The 16,690-nt window shown below is 44.4% G+C and overlaps 1 non-coding gene across 1 annotated transcript; it reads right to left on the bottom strand.

The window, feature by feature from the left end:
* Window positions 1-16,200: 16,200 nt before the first annotated feature.
* On the bottom strand, window positions 16,201-16,320 carry LOC114685572. Its single transcript, XR_003733476.1, has one exon. It is a non-coding gene; the product is annotated as a small nucleolar RNA SNORA32 (small nucleolar RNA).
* Between the last annotated feature and the right edge of the window lie 370 nt (window positions 16,321-16,690).

The following is a 16,690-nucleotide window of genomic DNA, read 5'->3' as shown; positions in this document are numbered from 1 at the left end:
GTACCCTATAGCACGCATCTAAGGTTCATTGGTTGCACGTACGAAATTTCACACGGAGGGCAGATTCTGGAATGTCACAAAAAGATACCGAAACCCTTAGGAAAGGGCTGCGTGGGAGGAACGGGCCTTTATCTGCAGCCTCCTGCTCTCTTTTGGAGAGCTTGTGAGAGTGCCCCACGACGTTCAGCATGCTAGAAAAGGAAAGGGAGAGGGGGGTCACCGGAGGCAGAAACGCCAGCATTGTTGCTTTGCCTCTGCCGTGGGGACTGTTGCTGCCTGAGAAAAGTATTTCTGTTTTTAGGAAGATAAGAACAAAATTCAATTTTCAGAAATTGAAGTCAGATCCACACGTTAAAGCGCTGCTACCGTGTGAACGGTTAAATAAGTGGACTCTTGGATAGCTGAAAATTCAGACGGGGTGATAGAATCCCGAACGCTCAGGATTGTCCTCAGGGTTTGGGCTCCCTTTAAGGAGAAGTGTATCTATCTGTCATTGGCTTTCAGGAAGGAGGAGTAATTTGGAGGCCCCTCCCTGACGGCAGCATGGCTATTGGGGCCAGTCTAGTATTTCCAGACCTTTAGTTTGGGGATCCCTGAAAATTTCCCTGTATCTCCCATGCAATCAGAGTTGGGAGATCCACACCCTCTTAGGGGTGCGTGCTTACACTCACACTTAGCAAACCTTATTTCTAACTATGTGCCAAGAACCACACAAATGATCCCTTGAAGAGACCAAAGAAGGAAAGACATGGATGGTTACTGTCAGGAATTATTGCCATCGCGTGTGTGTGTGTGTGTGTGTGTGTGTGTGTGTGTGTGTGTGTGTGTGCCATTTTCAATGAAGAAGATGCATTCCTTGTCCTCCAATAAAAGAGAAAGATGGCTGTAGAGGGCCATCCTTGAGCTTGCCGCCATTGGTCACCATTTCCACCAGAGCAGTGTGATCGCACACAAGCAACCCTCAGACTGGGCCTCTTGGCATTCCCTCACAGAAAGAGGGGCAGGGCGGGTCATTAGACTCACCTGAGCTTCCCGACGCTCATGCCTACACCACCCCCTCAGGGGGATGTCATTCTGCCACAGCCGCGCGTGGTCTTAGGAGGGTCTATCATATATGGGCAGCAGAAAATGAACAAAAGAGGAAGAAGGGCTCCATCAATGCAGCCTTGGAGATGTTGTCTCACACACACTGGAGTGAGATGATCTGGTGGTGCAGTTGCTTGGGGGACACCTCTAAGTCACCCCTTGCCCGTGCTCCTGCAAGTCAGTGCAATAAACTGATTGACTCTTTAAGCTACACTTGGGTAGAACCATTCCCTTGGTCTGTCTTTGGTGTCTCATCTGAGCTGAGGAGATGTCTGTTCATGTCTCCCCAGGAAAAGTCCATGCAATAAAGACCAGTTTACCACAAAGCAGAGCAAAAGTTAGGAAGTTCCACATTGAGGATACAGCCACAGACAAGGGTGATGAGCTAATTCAATGGAGAAAAAAGGTGTTTTTAATGACTGAATATCCCTGTATAAAAGAGTAAATTTGACCTCCTACCTCATATCATCTACAAAAATTTACTCAACATGTATTATAAAACTCTATGTAAGATTTCCAGTACCAGGCATGATTTCCCTCTTGTTGAGAGGGTCTCAAGTCCAATTAGAATTGTTGATGACCACAAAGATATGCATGCCACTATTGGAACCGTATGGTTATTGTGCCATGCTGGTCATCATTGTGGTTCATAGGTGTCATAGCTGGGTAGGACTACTGGTTGCTTTCCTTCTTTGGAAGCTTGCATGTTGCCTTCTGGTACCATGAGAACTAGTCCTCAGGTCCTCAGGGAGGAGGCTTTCAGGTCAGATCCAGCTCTGACCTGTAGGTTCATGGATTTCGGAGAACTGTCTTAGCTAGGGTTTCTACTGCTGCATCGAAACACCATGATCAAAAAGCAAGTTGGGGAGGAAAAGGTTTATTTGGGTTACACTTCCAGATCATAGTCTATCATTGGAGGAAGTCAGAACAGGAACTCAAGCAGGCTTGGAACCTGGAGGCAGGAGCTGATGCAGAGGGCATGGTGAAGAACTGCTTACTGGCTTGCTTCCCATGGCTTGCTCAGCCCATCTTCTTACAGAACCCGGGACCAGCAGCCTAGGGATGGCACCACCTGTGCACACAGAGGTTTCCTAGTGAGAACTTAGAATCTTAGGAGCTTGCTTTAACCAGCAGGGCTGCAGAGGGGAATGATTGGGCCATCGGCATGGTTACCAGGTGTTTGGAAGGGTCTGCACTTGGCTGTGCTTTGGTCTAGCAAGGGGGAGGTCTTTTGCCCCACCCCTTGGCATTGTTACTAAAAGCCCTTTTGAAGAAACAGAAGGGGCAGGTGGATTCTGATGCAGGTCCTCCCAAAGCTCTCCTGTGTTTCTTTTTGTCTCCTCTCCACTATCTTTCTATCTAAAAGTTTCTTATTCCTCTCCCCTCCTTATAGGAACCCTTTAAAAGGTGGGAGCTGGCCTCCCACACCACCTTACAGCTGGATCTCACTGAAGCATTTTCTCAACTGAGTCTCTTTCCTCTGATGACTCTAGCTTATTTCAAGTTGACACACAAAGCCAGCCAGTACCACTGACCCCTCGTCAACTTGACACATAAACACTTCACTATTAAGCCTCAGCCCTTCCTTTCTTACTCATCCCCCAAGATCTCACATTAAAATCATAAATAATTTTAAAAGTCCCACAGTCTTTATAAATTCAAACACATTAGAATTTGAGTCTCTCTAAAATATACACTCTCTTTTAAAAGTTCAAGTGGGCTCCCTTAAAAATCAAAATTAAATACTTTCTTTAAAATGGAAGAACCAGGGCACTGTCACAATCTGAACCAAACAAAACCAAACTCCAACAGTATAAATAACTCCATGTCCAGTTATCTGGGATTCACTCACCATCTTCTGAACTCCTCCAAAGGGCTTGGGTCACTTCTCCGGCTCTGCCCTCTGCAGCACACACAACTTGTCTTCTAAGCCCCAGCTGGCTCCACTCCACTGCTGCTGCTGTTCCTGGTGGTTTTCCCCAGGTACTGGCATCTCCAAAATGCTGGGGTCTTCTGCTGCACTTTTACCAATAACCCCTCATAGGCTCTCTTCATGGTGCCAAGCCTCAACTTCTTTGCCTGATCCCTTCAGTCCTGGGCCTTCAGCTGCCACTGAGGCTGCACCTTCACCAGTGGCCTCTCCTGGCCTCTCCTGGTGCCAAGCCGCAGCTGCTCTCCGTGACCCCTTCACGTCTTCAAAACCAGAACCATCTGGGTGACGCTTACACATCACCAAGTCTGGCTGCCAACATGAGGTACAACCATGGCCACCTCTGGAACCCAGCTTCTCTGTGCTCTCAGGAAACACTTCCCAGAAGATTTCACCTCTACAATGCTGCCCTCTTCTTAATCATCACTAATTTCTTAGCTCCAGCTAACCAGCACCAATTATCCCCATAACGTAAAGGTTTCACTTTAGAAGTTCTGGTATCTTGTTAATCATAGCTGAGTCTTCCGCCCCAGCTAATCAGAACCACAGAATCTTAAATCAAAATAGCAAATGGCCCTGATATAGTCTTTAAACTTCCCCCTGCAGTTCCACAAGCCCAGCCTCCATCTTCTGCACTGCTCTCAACATTCTTACCTTCCAAGCTCCCACAGAACATCCCACTGAGGTCTCAACCCTCGGTAGCTTTTCTAGTCCAAAGTTCCAAAGTCCTTCCACAACCCTCCCAAAAACATGGTCAGGTCTGTCACAGCGGTACCCCACTATGCTGGTACCAGCCTGTCTTAGTTAGGGTTTCTATTGCTGAGAAGAGACACCATGACCACAGCAACTCTTATAAAGGAAAACATTGAATTGAGGTGGCGGCTTATAGTTTCAGAGGTTTAGTCTGTTATCATCATGGTGGGATATGACTGACGGCGTGCAAGCAGACATGGTACTGGAGAGGAGCTGAGAGTTCTACATCTTGCAGGCAACAGGAAGTGGAATGTGACACTGGAAGTAGCTTGAACATTGGAGACCTCAAATCCCACCCCCACGGTGACACACTTCCTCCAACGAGGCCACACCTACTCCAACAAAGCCACACCTCCTAATAGTGCCACTCCCTTTGGGGACCATTTTCTTTCAAACCAAGAACCTACAACTGCCACTTTACTAATCCTAACTACATTCTAAATATTTATCATTATGCCCACAGATAAGGATAGTTCTCACCTCCCGCCCCCCCCCCCCCACTATCAAGGAAACTTCTCTTTGCAATAGATGGAGACCATTACAGAAAACCACAACTGATCAAAAGGCAGAATTGTAGAACCAGGTCCCAAATGATACATCTACAAGACAACTCCTGCACCTAAGTCTCAGGGGCCATTGCAGACGAGGGGATGAAAAGGTTGTGAGAGCCCGGGGAGTGGGGGTTGCTGTGAGAGTGTGTCTCCTAGGAATATCAGAAGTTACACCCATAGAGTCTCACCAACGAGACTGCCTCAACATGACCTTTACACAGACGACACCAGTAGACACGCTGTGGACAGGGGATGCTCACAAGGCCTCAAGTCCAGACAAAGAACTACAACTGAGGAACACTGAGATTGGAAGAAGAGCACACCAATCAGTTAACCAATACCAAATGGTCAGCCCTGAAAACACATATAAGTAACATTATACAGACTGAGCAGGGCATAGTTATGTATGTATGTATGTATGTATGTATGTATGTATGTATGTATATGTGTGTGTTAGGATTTTATTTATATATATATATACACACACACACATATATACACACACACACACACACAAACATCAAATAATGAAAGACAAAGAGACCATGGATTTGAAAGAGAGCAAGGGTGTGTACATGGGAGAGTTTGGAGGGAGGAAAGGGAAAATGATGTAATTATATTAAAACCTCAAAAAATAAAGCTAGATTATTTTTTTTAAAACTATATGTAAGAACTAGAATTTCAAAACACATCCAAAAAAACAAAAAACAAAAAACCATGGTATTGCTGGACCTGAAGGAATATGCCTTTAATTCCAACACTTGGAGGCAGAGCCAGGGAGATTTTGTGACTTAGAGGTTAACCTGGTCTACATAGCAGGTTCCAGGCCAGGTAGGGCTGTATAGGGAGAATTTGTCTCAAAAAAGAAAAATAAAGATAGAAAATAGAAAATGCAGTATGAAATATCCGTGCCCTTAGGCCTGGAGAGATTGCCCGTGCTTAAGAGCATTTGTTGTTTTTGCAGAGGACCTGGGTTCAATTCCTAGCACCCACATGGATGCTCACAACTGTCTACAATTCCAGCTCCAGGGGTTCTGATGCCTCTTCTGCAGGCACCAGGTAGTCGTGTGTTACACAGACACACATGCAGGCAAAACACCAATACACATAAAATAAAAATAAAATTTTAAAAGTGAAGTCACTTTTTCCTCGTCCAGGGGCAGTGTCTGGAAGCACGTTGAACCACTCAGCATTTGACATACTGTTTTCAGCTTTCCTGTACGTGACCTCAAATATAAACAGAACATCTGGCAATATGATTGTTTATCTTTATACCAGGAAGGTTGGGAAACCACCCAAATCCACATGTGTTATGGGCCCAGGCCGACTTTGAGGGGTTCTTGCTGTGAGACCCAAAGTCCTTATGAGAGTTTCAAAAGTGGAGAAGAGCTTGCAATCGCCAGGTCGGAAGGGCTCCACATGCACTAAATGTGGGGGTGACAGGGTCAAGCATGCTTTCCCTACTGAAGAGCAGGAGATTGTGAGAGCGTTGGAGGCACAAACACAGGTCAGAAAGCTTCATAAAATTATGAAGTTAGGGTTTGGTTTTTCAAGACAGGGTCTCCCTGTGTATCCCTGGCTGTCCTGAAACTCTCTCTGTAGACCAGGCTAGCCTCGAACTCACAGAGATCTGCTGGCTTCTGCCTCCTAAATGCTGGTATTAAAGGTGTGTGCCACCACTGCTGGGCAACAAAGTTTTTTTTTTGTTGTTGTTGCCTTTTTGTTTCTTTAGTAGTAAAAACCAAGACTTATCTGTGAAAAAGAAAAAGTAAAAAGATAAGATAAAATATTCCCAAATCATATATTTGATAAAGAAAATCAGAATCCGAGATTGTGAGTTGGGTGGCTTAGTCATCAATGTGAGCAGGAGACCCTGAACTTGTCCTACCACGCAGATAAAAAGCTGGACATGGGGGTGCAAGCTTACAATCCCAGCGTTGGGGAGATGGAAGATAGGAGCATCCTTGGGCTCCATGGCTGGCTGCCTCAGTGAGAGACCCTGTCTCACAGTAAAGAGCTGTTGAGGAAGACACACAGTGTGGACCTCTGGCTTCCATAGAGCTCTACATACACTCATGTGAACACACACACACACACACACACAGAGAGAGAGAGAGAGAGAGAGAGAGAGAGAGAGAGAGAGAGAGAGAGAGAGAGAAGAGTCTGTAAAAAGCTTAATCCAGAAATTTAAAAAAAAATCTAATTTGCCAGGTGGTGATGGCTCATCCCTTTAATTCCAGCACAGCGGCAGAGGAAGGAGGATCTCTGTGAGTTCCGGACCAGCCTTGTCTAGAGAACAAGATCTAGGATAGCCAAGGCTACACAGAGAAACCCTGTCTCAAAAACAAACAAACAAAATCCAGTTTAAAAGCTGGTATTTTCCGGGCTGGAGAGCAGTGCCGCTCAGTGGTTTGGAGTGCTTGCTGCTCTTGCAGAGGACTGGAGCTTGGTGCCCGGCACCCACGTCGGGTGCATCACAAGTGCATGTAACCCCACTTCCAGGGTATCTGACACCTCTGCACACTTACAAGGGCGCTTGCATTCACATGCACACATTCACACACAAAAGCAAGCAATAAAAACTATAAATTAGCCTAATTTTAAAAAAATTGACATTCACGAGCCAGCACACAAAGTCTGATGACCTGAGTTTTATCCCCAGGACCTACATGGTAGAAGAAGAAAATCAGCTCCCAAAGTTGTCCTGTGATTCCATACATGTCCCATGGCATTCATGCACTCCACACTGGTATGCAATAAATAAACAAATGTAAAATTAAACATAAAAGACCATTAAGGCTTTTGACTATTATTTTTTAAAATGGCATTCTCCAAATTCTCAAAAGAAGGCAAATACATAAAAGGAGCCAGGCGTGGTAGGTAGCACATATTTGTAATCCCAGCACTCAGGGCAGAGGCAACAGAATTGTGAGTTCAAGGCCAGCCAGGCCTCTATAGCAAGACCTAGTCAAGAAAGGAAAGAAAGAAAAGGAGAGGGTGAGGGAGTAAGGGAGAGAAAAACACATGTTTCAGAATATTTCTTTACGCTGTGTGAAAATGTGTCACTGTGGTTGGTTTAATAAAGAGCTGAATGGCCAACTGTTGCACACACACAAACACAGAGACAGAGACAGAGAAGGAGGGAGAGAGACAGAGAGACAGAGAAGAAGGGAGAGAGAAGGGAGAGCAACAGAGCAAACACAAACAGGTGTTTAATTTGTTCCCAAGGACATGTGAATAAACAATTTTATGACATACAACTACAATTGCTAATTTTTTTCTAAAAATTATCTTCATGTAAATGGATGATAGGGCCATGCATGCCTGGGACATGTGAAATGGCACATCCAGTTTGAAGAACACTTTGACAGTTCCTCGAAAAGTTAAACTTAGAGTTAACATAGCAATTATCATTCTCAGGGAATACCTGAGAGATACAGTCAATTGTAATTATAGCCCCTCACAATCTTGTACATAAAGGCTCTTAGTGGCTCTTTTTAATACCCTAAAAGTAGATAAAAGTAGACATTCATCAGTTGGTGAGTAGATAAACAAAACGCGGCACATAGAACATTATTCAGCAATAAAAATTGAAGAATGGTTGCATGTTACCTCATATATGAACTTTGAAGACATTGTATGAAGTTAAAGAGGCCAGAGACAAAAGATTCCTTTGATATGTGACCCTATTGACATTCCATGTCCAGAAAAGCTAGTCTACAGAGACAAAGGACAGCTTAGTGGTTACAAGGGGCAGGCAGGAGTGGCGATGTGTTGGTGGCGTTTCTTGTTGCTGTGACGAGGTACAAAAAGCAAGGTCAATGAAGAAGGGCCTACTCTGCTAGGGCACACTCCATGGTGGAAGATCATTGTGGTGGAAGCGGCAGCTGGGACTCTCACATCTCCACAGACCGGGCAGCAGAGAGCAGAGATTCTCACACTCAGCTGGCCTTCCCCTGCCTCCCTGAGTGTGGGATCCACATCCGGGGTGGGTCTTCCTTCCTGAGTCATGCTTCTCTGGAAAGGCTTGTACAGACATGTCCAAGAGTGCATCTGAATCCAGTCAAGTTGACACTGAGCACGGGGAGTGTTAAGGTGAGGTTTGAACGTAAAATGTCCCTATCGGCTCATGTGTTTAAAAGCCTGGTTGCCAGCTCATGGCACTGTGAGATACAGGCCTGGTGAGATGGCTCACTAGGGAAAAACCTCAAGAATCATAATGACCCCACTTCTAATAAGCTGTCTACTTTCTGACCCACCAAGATATTTTATTCTAAAATAAGGAGATTAACTTTATGGTATGTTAAATATACTGAAAGACAAATTTCTTGGTATATAAATTGTATATTTTAGCCGGGCGGTGGTGGCGCACGCCTTTAATCCCAGCACTTGGGAGGCAGAGGCAGGCGGATCTCTGTGAGTTCGAGGCCAGCCTGGGCTACAAAGCGAGTTCCAGGGAAAGGCGCAAAGCTACACAGAGAAACCCTGTCTCGAAAAACCAAATTGTATATTTCAATAAAGCTATTTATAGTGAAAGATACCAACCTCACCACAAAAGCACAGGAAACAGACCAAAACAAAACAAAACAAAAAAATCAGGTAGGAATTGCAAGCAATAGCAATTCAATTGTATGAAAGAAAACCAAAGGTGTGGTCAACTACCTACCTGTGATGGCTATCTTGGTTGTCAACTACATCTGGAATTAACTAAAACCCAAGAGGCTGGGCACTGTTCCTGTGAGGAACTTTTTCTTCATTAAATTATTTGAAGTGGGAAGACCCACTTCTAATCTGGATCCCTTAAGGTGGGAAGATCCACCTTTAATCTGGGCCAATCTTCTGCTAGTAGCCTATATAAGGGACATGGAAAAAGGAAGCTTGCTCCCTTTGCCTGCTTGCTCTCGCTCTCACTGGAGAGTCCATTCCTTCACTGGCATTACAACCTGCTTATTTGGGATTCCTCTGTAGACCGAAGATCAGCTGAGACATCTAGCCTCATAGACTGACCAACTACTAGATTCTTGGGCCTTCCATTGGTAGACAGCCATTGTTGGACTAGCTGGACCACAGTGTGTGACCCATTCTAATAAATCCCTATACATATGGGATTTATTATTATAAATATATAATATATTGATGTATAATATTATATATTAACTTATATGATGAATATATAACATACAATATTACAATATATACTTATTATATATTACATTATATATACATTATAAAAGTTATGTTCCTGTAAAGAAACCTGACTGGTAAAGATTTTGGTATCATAAGTAGTTCTAGAGCAACAGAAGTATAAAGATAAATTTTTAAGGCTCTGAATAAGCTTTCTGATTTGCCAACACCTACAGGTACTGAAGCCTTTCCTGGAACTTTGGAGAGTACTGAAAGTCCATGATATGAACTGTTTATTCATTCATGCATTCATTCATTCATCCATCCATCCATCCATCCATCCATTCATTCATTTTTTGGGGGTTGGTTGTTTTTTTTTTTTTTTCGAGACAGGGTTTCTCTGTGTAGTTTTGGTGCCTGTCCTGGATCTCGCTCTTTAGACCAGGCTGGCCTCGAACTCACAGAGATCCCCCTGGCTCTGCCTCCCCAGTGCTGGAATTAAAGGCGTGTGCCACCACCACCCAGCATGGTACCAACTATTTTATAAACTTAAGGAGGAAAATGCATTTTATTATCCTGATTTACCAATTGTGAGATGCAACAGATTTGGTGACTCTGTATATAAAACTTTTAACAATGTGTGGAAAAATAAGGAAATGGATGATGCTGGTTGGTTGCTCTCGCATCTCTGAATAAATCGATCAAGGAGGAGAATGAGCTCCCTGACAAGATTAACCAACTTCCAGCATCTCTAGCGTCTCAGAACATAGTGAAGGACAACAATGGACTCGGTGATAAAACTGACCAGCTCCAGATGCGCAGAGCCTAAAGTTTCTAAGTGTGCCCTGGAAGACAGTACAGATCCATTCTATAAGATCTGCTGCTCTAGAGAATCCTGACTAAGACACTACCCAAGTGCACAAGAGCCTACACACAGAAGGAGAATTGTAAGAAACATGGGATGAGATCAGGCAGGAACATGATTCACCTTCAAAGCTGTAAGATACTAAAAATATTACTGAGATATCAAAAAGTATACTTGTTACTAAGGAAAATATTCTTTTTAAAAAGTTATATTTATTTACTCATTTTTTATTACAGGGTGTGTGTTGTATGATATTTTGTTTGTGTTTTGAAAATAAAGCTTGCCTGGAGATCAGAGGGTGGAGCTAGCCACTAGTTAATCACAGAGGCCAGGTAGTGGTGGCACACACCTTTAATCCCAGCATTTGGATGGAGAAAGCTGGAAGATCAGAAGTTCAAGGCCACCCTGGGCTACATGAGATTGTTCCCATCTAAAAGAGAAACAGAGCTGGTGGTGGTGGTGGTGGCGGCGGCGGCTGGCGCATGCCTTTGAACCCAGCACATGGGAGACTTTAATCCCAGCACTAGGGAGGTGGAGACAGGAATATAAAGAGGGAGGAGACAGGATCTCGGGCCCCCATTCAGTCTGAGGATTTGTAGAGGTAAGAATTCTTTGGTGGCTACCTGCTCTGCTTCTCTGATCTTTCAGCTTTCACCCTGATATCTGACTCTGGGTTTTTATTTAATAAGACTAATGAGAATCATGCTTCAGTGTGTGTGTGTGTGTGTGTGTGTGTGTGTGTGTGTGTGTGTGTGTACAACCTTTAAGAGTCAGTTCTCTCCTTCCACCATATAGGTCCCTGGGATCGAACTCAGGTCATCGGGCTTGGCAGTCAATGCCTTTACTTGCTGAGCTGTGTGACTAGATCCAGGAAAATATTGTTGGCTTCTTATTTTATTTATTTGTTTGTTTGTTTGTTTGTTTTCGAGACAGGGTTTCTCTGTGTAGCTTTGCGCCTTTCCTGGAACTCACTTTGTAGCCCAGGCTGGCCTCGAACTCACAGAGATCCTCCTGCCTCTGCCTCCCAAGTGCTGGGATCAAAAGCGTGCACTGCTACCACCCGGCCCAGCTTCTTAGTTTAAATTTACAACTCTATCCTACAGCAAAATGGTGTGCCAATTAAACACTACAAAAAATATACTATTACTTTAGGGTCTCTATTGCTGTGATAAGACACCATGACCATAAACAACTTGGAGAGAAAAAGGTTTATTTCATCTTACAACTCTCCGGCCACAAACTCTATCACCAAGGAAAGAAAGGGCAGGAACTCAAGGTAGGAACCCAGAGGCAGAAACTGAAGCACAAACCATGGAGAAATGTGTTGTGGAATATGCCTTTATACTGTGTGAAGATGTGACACTGTGATCGGTTTAATAAAAAGCTAAGTGGTCAATAGCTAGGTATGAGCAGGACTTCTGAACAGAGAGAGCTCTGGGAAGAAGAAGGCAGAGTCGCCAGCCAGATGGAGAGGAAGCTTGATGGGCAGTACAGAAGGTAACCAAGCTATGTAAAAGAACACACATTAAAAGATAAGGGTTAATTTAAGTTGTAAAAACTAGTCATTAACAAGCCTAAACTAAGGCCAAGTTTTCATAATTAATAATAAGTCTCCTGTCATTTTTTTGTGAGCTGGTGGCCCAAAGAAAAAACCATCTACAGGAATGCTACTTCTTTGCTCAGCTTTTTTTTCATATAGGATTCAGGACCACCAGCCCAGAAGTGGCACTGCCCACAGTGGTCTGGACCCTCCCACATCAATCATTTCATCAAGAAAATGTCTACAGGCCAATCTGGTGTGGATATAATTTCAATTGAGATTCCCTTTTCCCAGCTTGTATCAAGTTGGCATTCAACTAGCCAGCACAACTATATAAATACATGTGTGTTGCAATGTTGGGCAAACAGAAGCACAATAGATATTTAATGATTGGACAAACATAACTTTTTTTTCTGCTGAAAGTATGAGTCTTAAGTCTTTTCACTTAAACATAAAATAACTGGAATTAAAAGTTTACTGCTGAAGATTTCAAAGAAGAAAAAGTAAGAATGAGCCAACTATAACTATAGCTTTGAAAGTACAATATCTTAGTCAGGGTTTCTATTGCTGCAATGAAACACCATGACCAAAAGGCAAGTTGGGGAGGAAAAGGTTTATCTGGCTTACACTTCATCATTGCTGTTCATCACTAAAGGAAGTCAGGACAGGAACTCAAACAGGGCAGGATCCCGGAGGCAGGAGCTGATGCAGAGGCCATGGAGGGGTGTTGCTTACTGGCTTGCTTCCCACAGCTTGCTCAGCCTGTTTTCTTAGATCAAGTTGCATACAAAACCACCCAGTACATAAGGTATCTTCAAAACTTGGTTCTTACCATTGCAGGACACTGAGAATAATTAGCGTTGGATGGTGGGCTCATGAATGTGGACTACTTGCTTTTTTTTTTTTTTTTTTTTTTTTTTTTTTTTTTTTTTTAATTGCTGTGATCACAGAACCTGATAAAACAATTTAAGGGGGTGTCTTAGTTACTTTTCTGTTGCTGTGACAAAGCACCATGACCAAGGCAACTTGGGGCTCATGTTCTAGAGGGTCAGAGTCCATGATCACTGTGGTAGTTTAAATAAGAATGGCTCCCATAGGCTCATGTTACTTAGTTACTAGGAGGTAAGCCCTTGTTGGAATAGGTGTGGCTTTGTTGGAGGAAGTGTGTCATTGAGGGTGGGCTTTGAGGCTTCAGAAGCCCATTCCAAGCCCAGTGTCTCTTCCTGCTGCCTGAGGATCCAGATGTAGAACTCTCAGCTACTTCTTCAGCACTCTGTCTGCCTGTGTGCTACCATGCCCCTACCATGATAATGGACTGAACCTCTGAAACTGTAAGCAAGCCCTAGTTAAATGCTCTCCTTTATAAGAGTTGCTGTGGTCATGGTATCTGTTCACAGCAACACAACAGTGACTAAGACTAAGACAATCATCATAACAGGGAGCATGGCAGCAGAAAGGCTGGCAAGTGGGCACAGTGCTGGAGCAGTAGCTGAGAGGTCACATCTCTATCTACAAGCACGAGAGAGAGAGAGAGAGAGAGAGAGAGAGAGAGAGAGAGAGAGAGAGAGAGAGAGAGAGGTGTGTGTGTGTGTGTGTGTGTGTGTGTGTGTGCTGGGAATGCTTTTGAAACCTCAAAGCCTACCCCAGTGACACATCTCTAACAAGGCCACGGTCCCTAAACCGTTCCCAACAGTTCCAACTGGGGACCAAACATTCAAACATAGGAGCCTATGCAAGCCATTCTCATTCAAACCACCACAGGGAGAAACCATTTGCTTTAGCTCATGGTTTCAGAGGGTCTCAATCCATCACAGCAGGACTCCATGGCAGGCAAAGCACATATGGTGAAGGCCCTTCACATCACGGTGGGACAGGAAGACTCGGGGATCAGGGGCCAGGTATTACTTCCAGAGGACCGTTGGAATAGCTTAAGGGGCAGAAGACACCTTGGCAGTTTGGAGCCAAGGAGCACCACAAAGCCACAGGGGTGTGGGGCGTGGTGCGGAGGCTGCCTCTGAGCAAGGGTGGAGGGGGAAAAGGAACAGGGAGAGAAGGTACTGGGTTTTTATTAGGGCATATAGCACATGAGCATAGGGGGAATGCATGGCTCCTGGAGACAGTGGGAATGTGTCATGTCTTGGGGGCTGATGATGATGCTCATCCCCGAGGGCAGGCCGGTGCAGGGCCTGATTGCTAACACTCATGCTTACTGACATCCTAGCCAGGTCCACCTCCTAAACACTCCTTCTGCTTAGTTGGCACAATGCTTTCTTAGCAGGCAGGAAGCCCTGGATTTGATCCCTAGAACTACAGAAACTGGGCATGGTGGTACACACCTGAAATCTCAGCACCTAGGTGCATCAGAAGTTCAAGGTCATCCTATGCTACGTATCAAATTCAAGGCCAACATGGGATAAGTGAGAGCCTGTCTCAAAAAAAGTAAATAAACACTCATTAGAAAAGCAGAACCAGACACACAGGGAGGATTTGGGGGAAGTAGTAGCAACATAGTAAACTGAGATGATCTGATTTCTGTTAGGCTAGAACACAGCATTTCACTTCTGGGAATTCTCCCCACAGTAGATCAGTACAAAACATTCCCCACTTCTTACGCCTCCTTCCACGTTAACTTTCCCATATGCTTTCTCGGACCTTCCGTCAAGACGTGGTTTCCACAAAGCTAAGCTAGCCTGGAGCTTTGCCTTAGCCATTAGAATGCAGCAGAAACCGTGATGTAAGAAGTCAAGTCAGACCTTATGAGGCCTTGCTTGCTTCAACTTGTTCTCCTGGAAGCAGCCTTTTACCACAGAGGAACCAGCGCGGGTGAGTCTATTGGTAAATGAGACACTGTGGGTAGAAAAGACTGCGTGTCGCAGCTGAGACATCGAGACCAGCCCACGGCCAGTTGGCTCTCACCCATGACAGGCGACCCAGGACAACATCAGCAGAAATGTTTATAGAACAAACAACTGACCACAGACACCTGAGTGACCCAGCTCAGGTTACAACTCCAGCAGCAGGCCAGCTAACTCACAGCCAGCAAAAAGCTGCGTTTTGTGTCCCTGAGGTTTTGTGGTTGTTTGTTATGCAGAGCAGGCTGGGTTTGGATTCCCCACCCCCACCCCCAAACTAAAATCGGTTGATTGAACAACAAGATTGGTAGAGAGGAATGACTACCATAAGAACAAAGGAGCACTCTCATTACTCTGTGGACCTGGCAGGGCCTCTGCTAGCCCAACTGGAAGCTCTAGAACAGAGATCCACACTGCGCTAAGCGCACCCAGCGAGGCCCTTGAGTCACTGTTTGGCTCAGTTGGCTGAGCGGTCTCAAAGCTGAGGCACTCACAGCCGCAGGCTGAAAGCCTCCAGCACCTTTGGTGCCTGCAAAAATGGCTTTTCTTTTCAAGTCCGTGTTCTTGTTTTGTTTTGTTGAGATAAGATCTTATCATGGCCTTTAGCTTGTTATATAGCCTAAGTTAGAAACAACACATTGCTGGGCTTGGTGGTATACACCTTTAATCCCAGCACTCAGGAGGCAGAGGTAGGTAGAGTTCCAGGGCAACCTGGTCTACAGAGGGAGTTCCAGGACAGCCAGGGCTACACAGAGAAACCCTCTGGGAAAAACAAATGAAAGAACAAACTCATGATCCTTCTGCCTTAGACTCCAGTGAGCTATGAGTGCAGGCGCATGCTCCCATGCATGGCTGCATTTTATTTGTCTTCTGGTGCTAAGCTGCATCCCTAGAACAATACATTTTTACTTAAGGAATTTCACATGTAATTCTTTCTATGGCCTATCAAGGTCATTTTAGTTCTTCTAGAACTCTAGACAAGATTTATCTTAGTGATGGCCCTTTAATGCTAGATCTACAGTTATTTTGTCAGCCTTACATAGTGATAACACCCAGATAAAGAGATGATCATCCATAAATCAAGAAAGTTCTGGAGTCAGCCTACTTCAGCTCTCTACATACAAACTGCCTGGTCATTAGCATCCCAGAAGGTTTGCAATGCAAATTAGCTAGGCAAAGTGGATTTGTAATGCTCTACACATCTAGGCTTGCAGTGTGAGAATCTGACTGAAATATGACTCAAATCTTGTTCTGGATGAAATAGCTATTAGGAAAATCACACATGGCTTCCACTGTGTGTGTACTGAAGTACAATCAAGTCACGGGCATAAAAAAAGTAGTGGTTTTGGTATTACTTGGTTCTTTTGAAAGAGTCTCACTGTGTAGCTTGGGCTGACCTTGAACTCATGGTAATCCCCCTGCCTCACCCTTTCAAGAGCTGGATCACAAGTATGTGCCGTCATGCTTGCCTCCTGTAGCAGTTTAAAAAAGGATTCATAAAATGTTCCCAATAGGCTAATCACTAGAAAGGAACCAGGCAGAAAACTAGTGGGTAATTTTTTTTTCACGGTAATGTCCACAACAATTGAGAAAGAGTTTCTAAACCTTAGGAATGACCAAGCAAGTCCTTTCTTGAAGGGAGAGTTGAGTGGCACCATTGTTTGTCAAGCTACTTATTATACGAGGCAAATACACTTTCTGATGTGTGTTTAGGGAGCAGTACTTAGGAGTGTGCTTTCTCCACTGTCCCTCCTCAATTCCTTTTGTCCCCACATCTGCTAGTTGTAGCGAGTCTTTCTCTGTCCTGCCAGCCAGCTCCCAAATCACAACACAGAGACTTATTATTAATTATGAAAGCTTGAATGATAGTGTAGGCTTACTACTAACTAGCTCTTATAACTTAAATTAACCCATACCTTTAAAATATGTTCTTTTTTGTGGCTTGGTCACCTTTACTTTGCAAAGCCCATGCTGTTTGCTCTGTGTCCC

This window comes from Peromyscus leucopus, chromosome 6 (assembly GCF_004664715.2).
Source record: "Peromyscus leucopus breed LL Stock chromosome 6, UCI_PerLeu_2.1, whole genome shotgun sequence".
Classification (NCBI taxonomy): domain Eukaryota; kingdom Metazoa; phylum Chordata; class Mammalia; order Rodentia; family Cricetidae; genus Peromyscus; species Peromyscus leucopus.
This window is presented reverse-complemented; position numbering and strand designations above follow the sequence as displayed.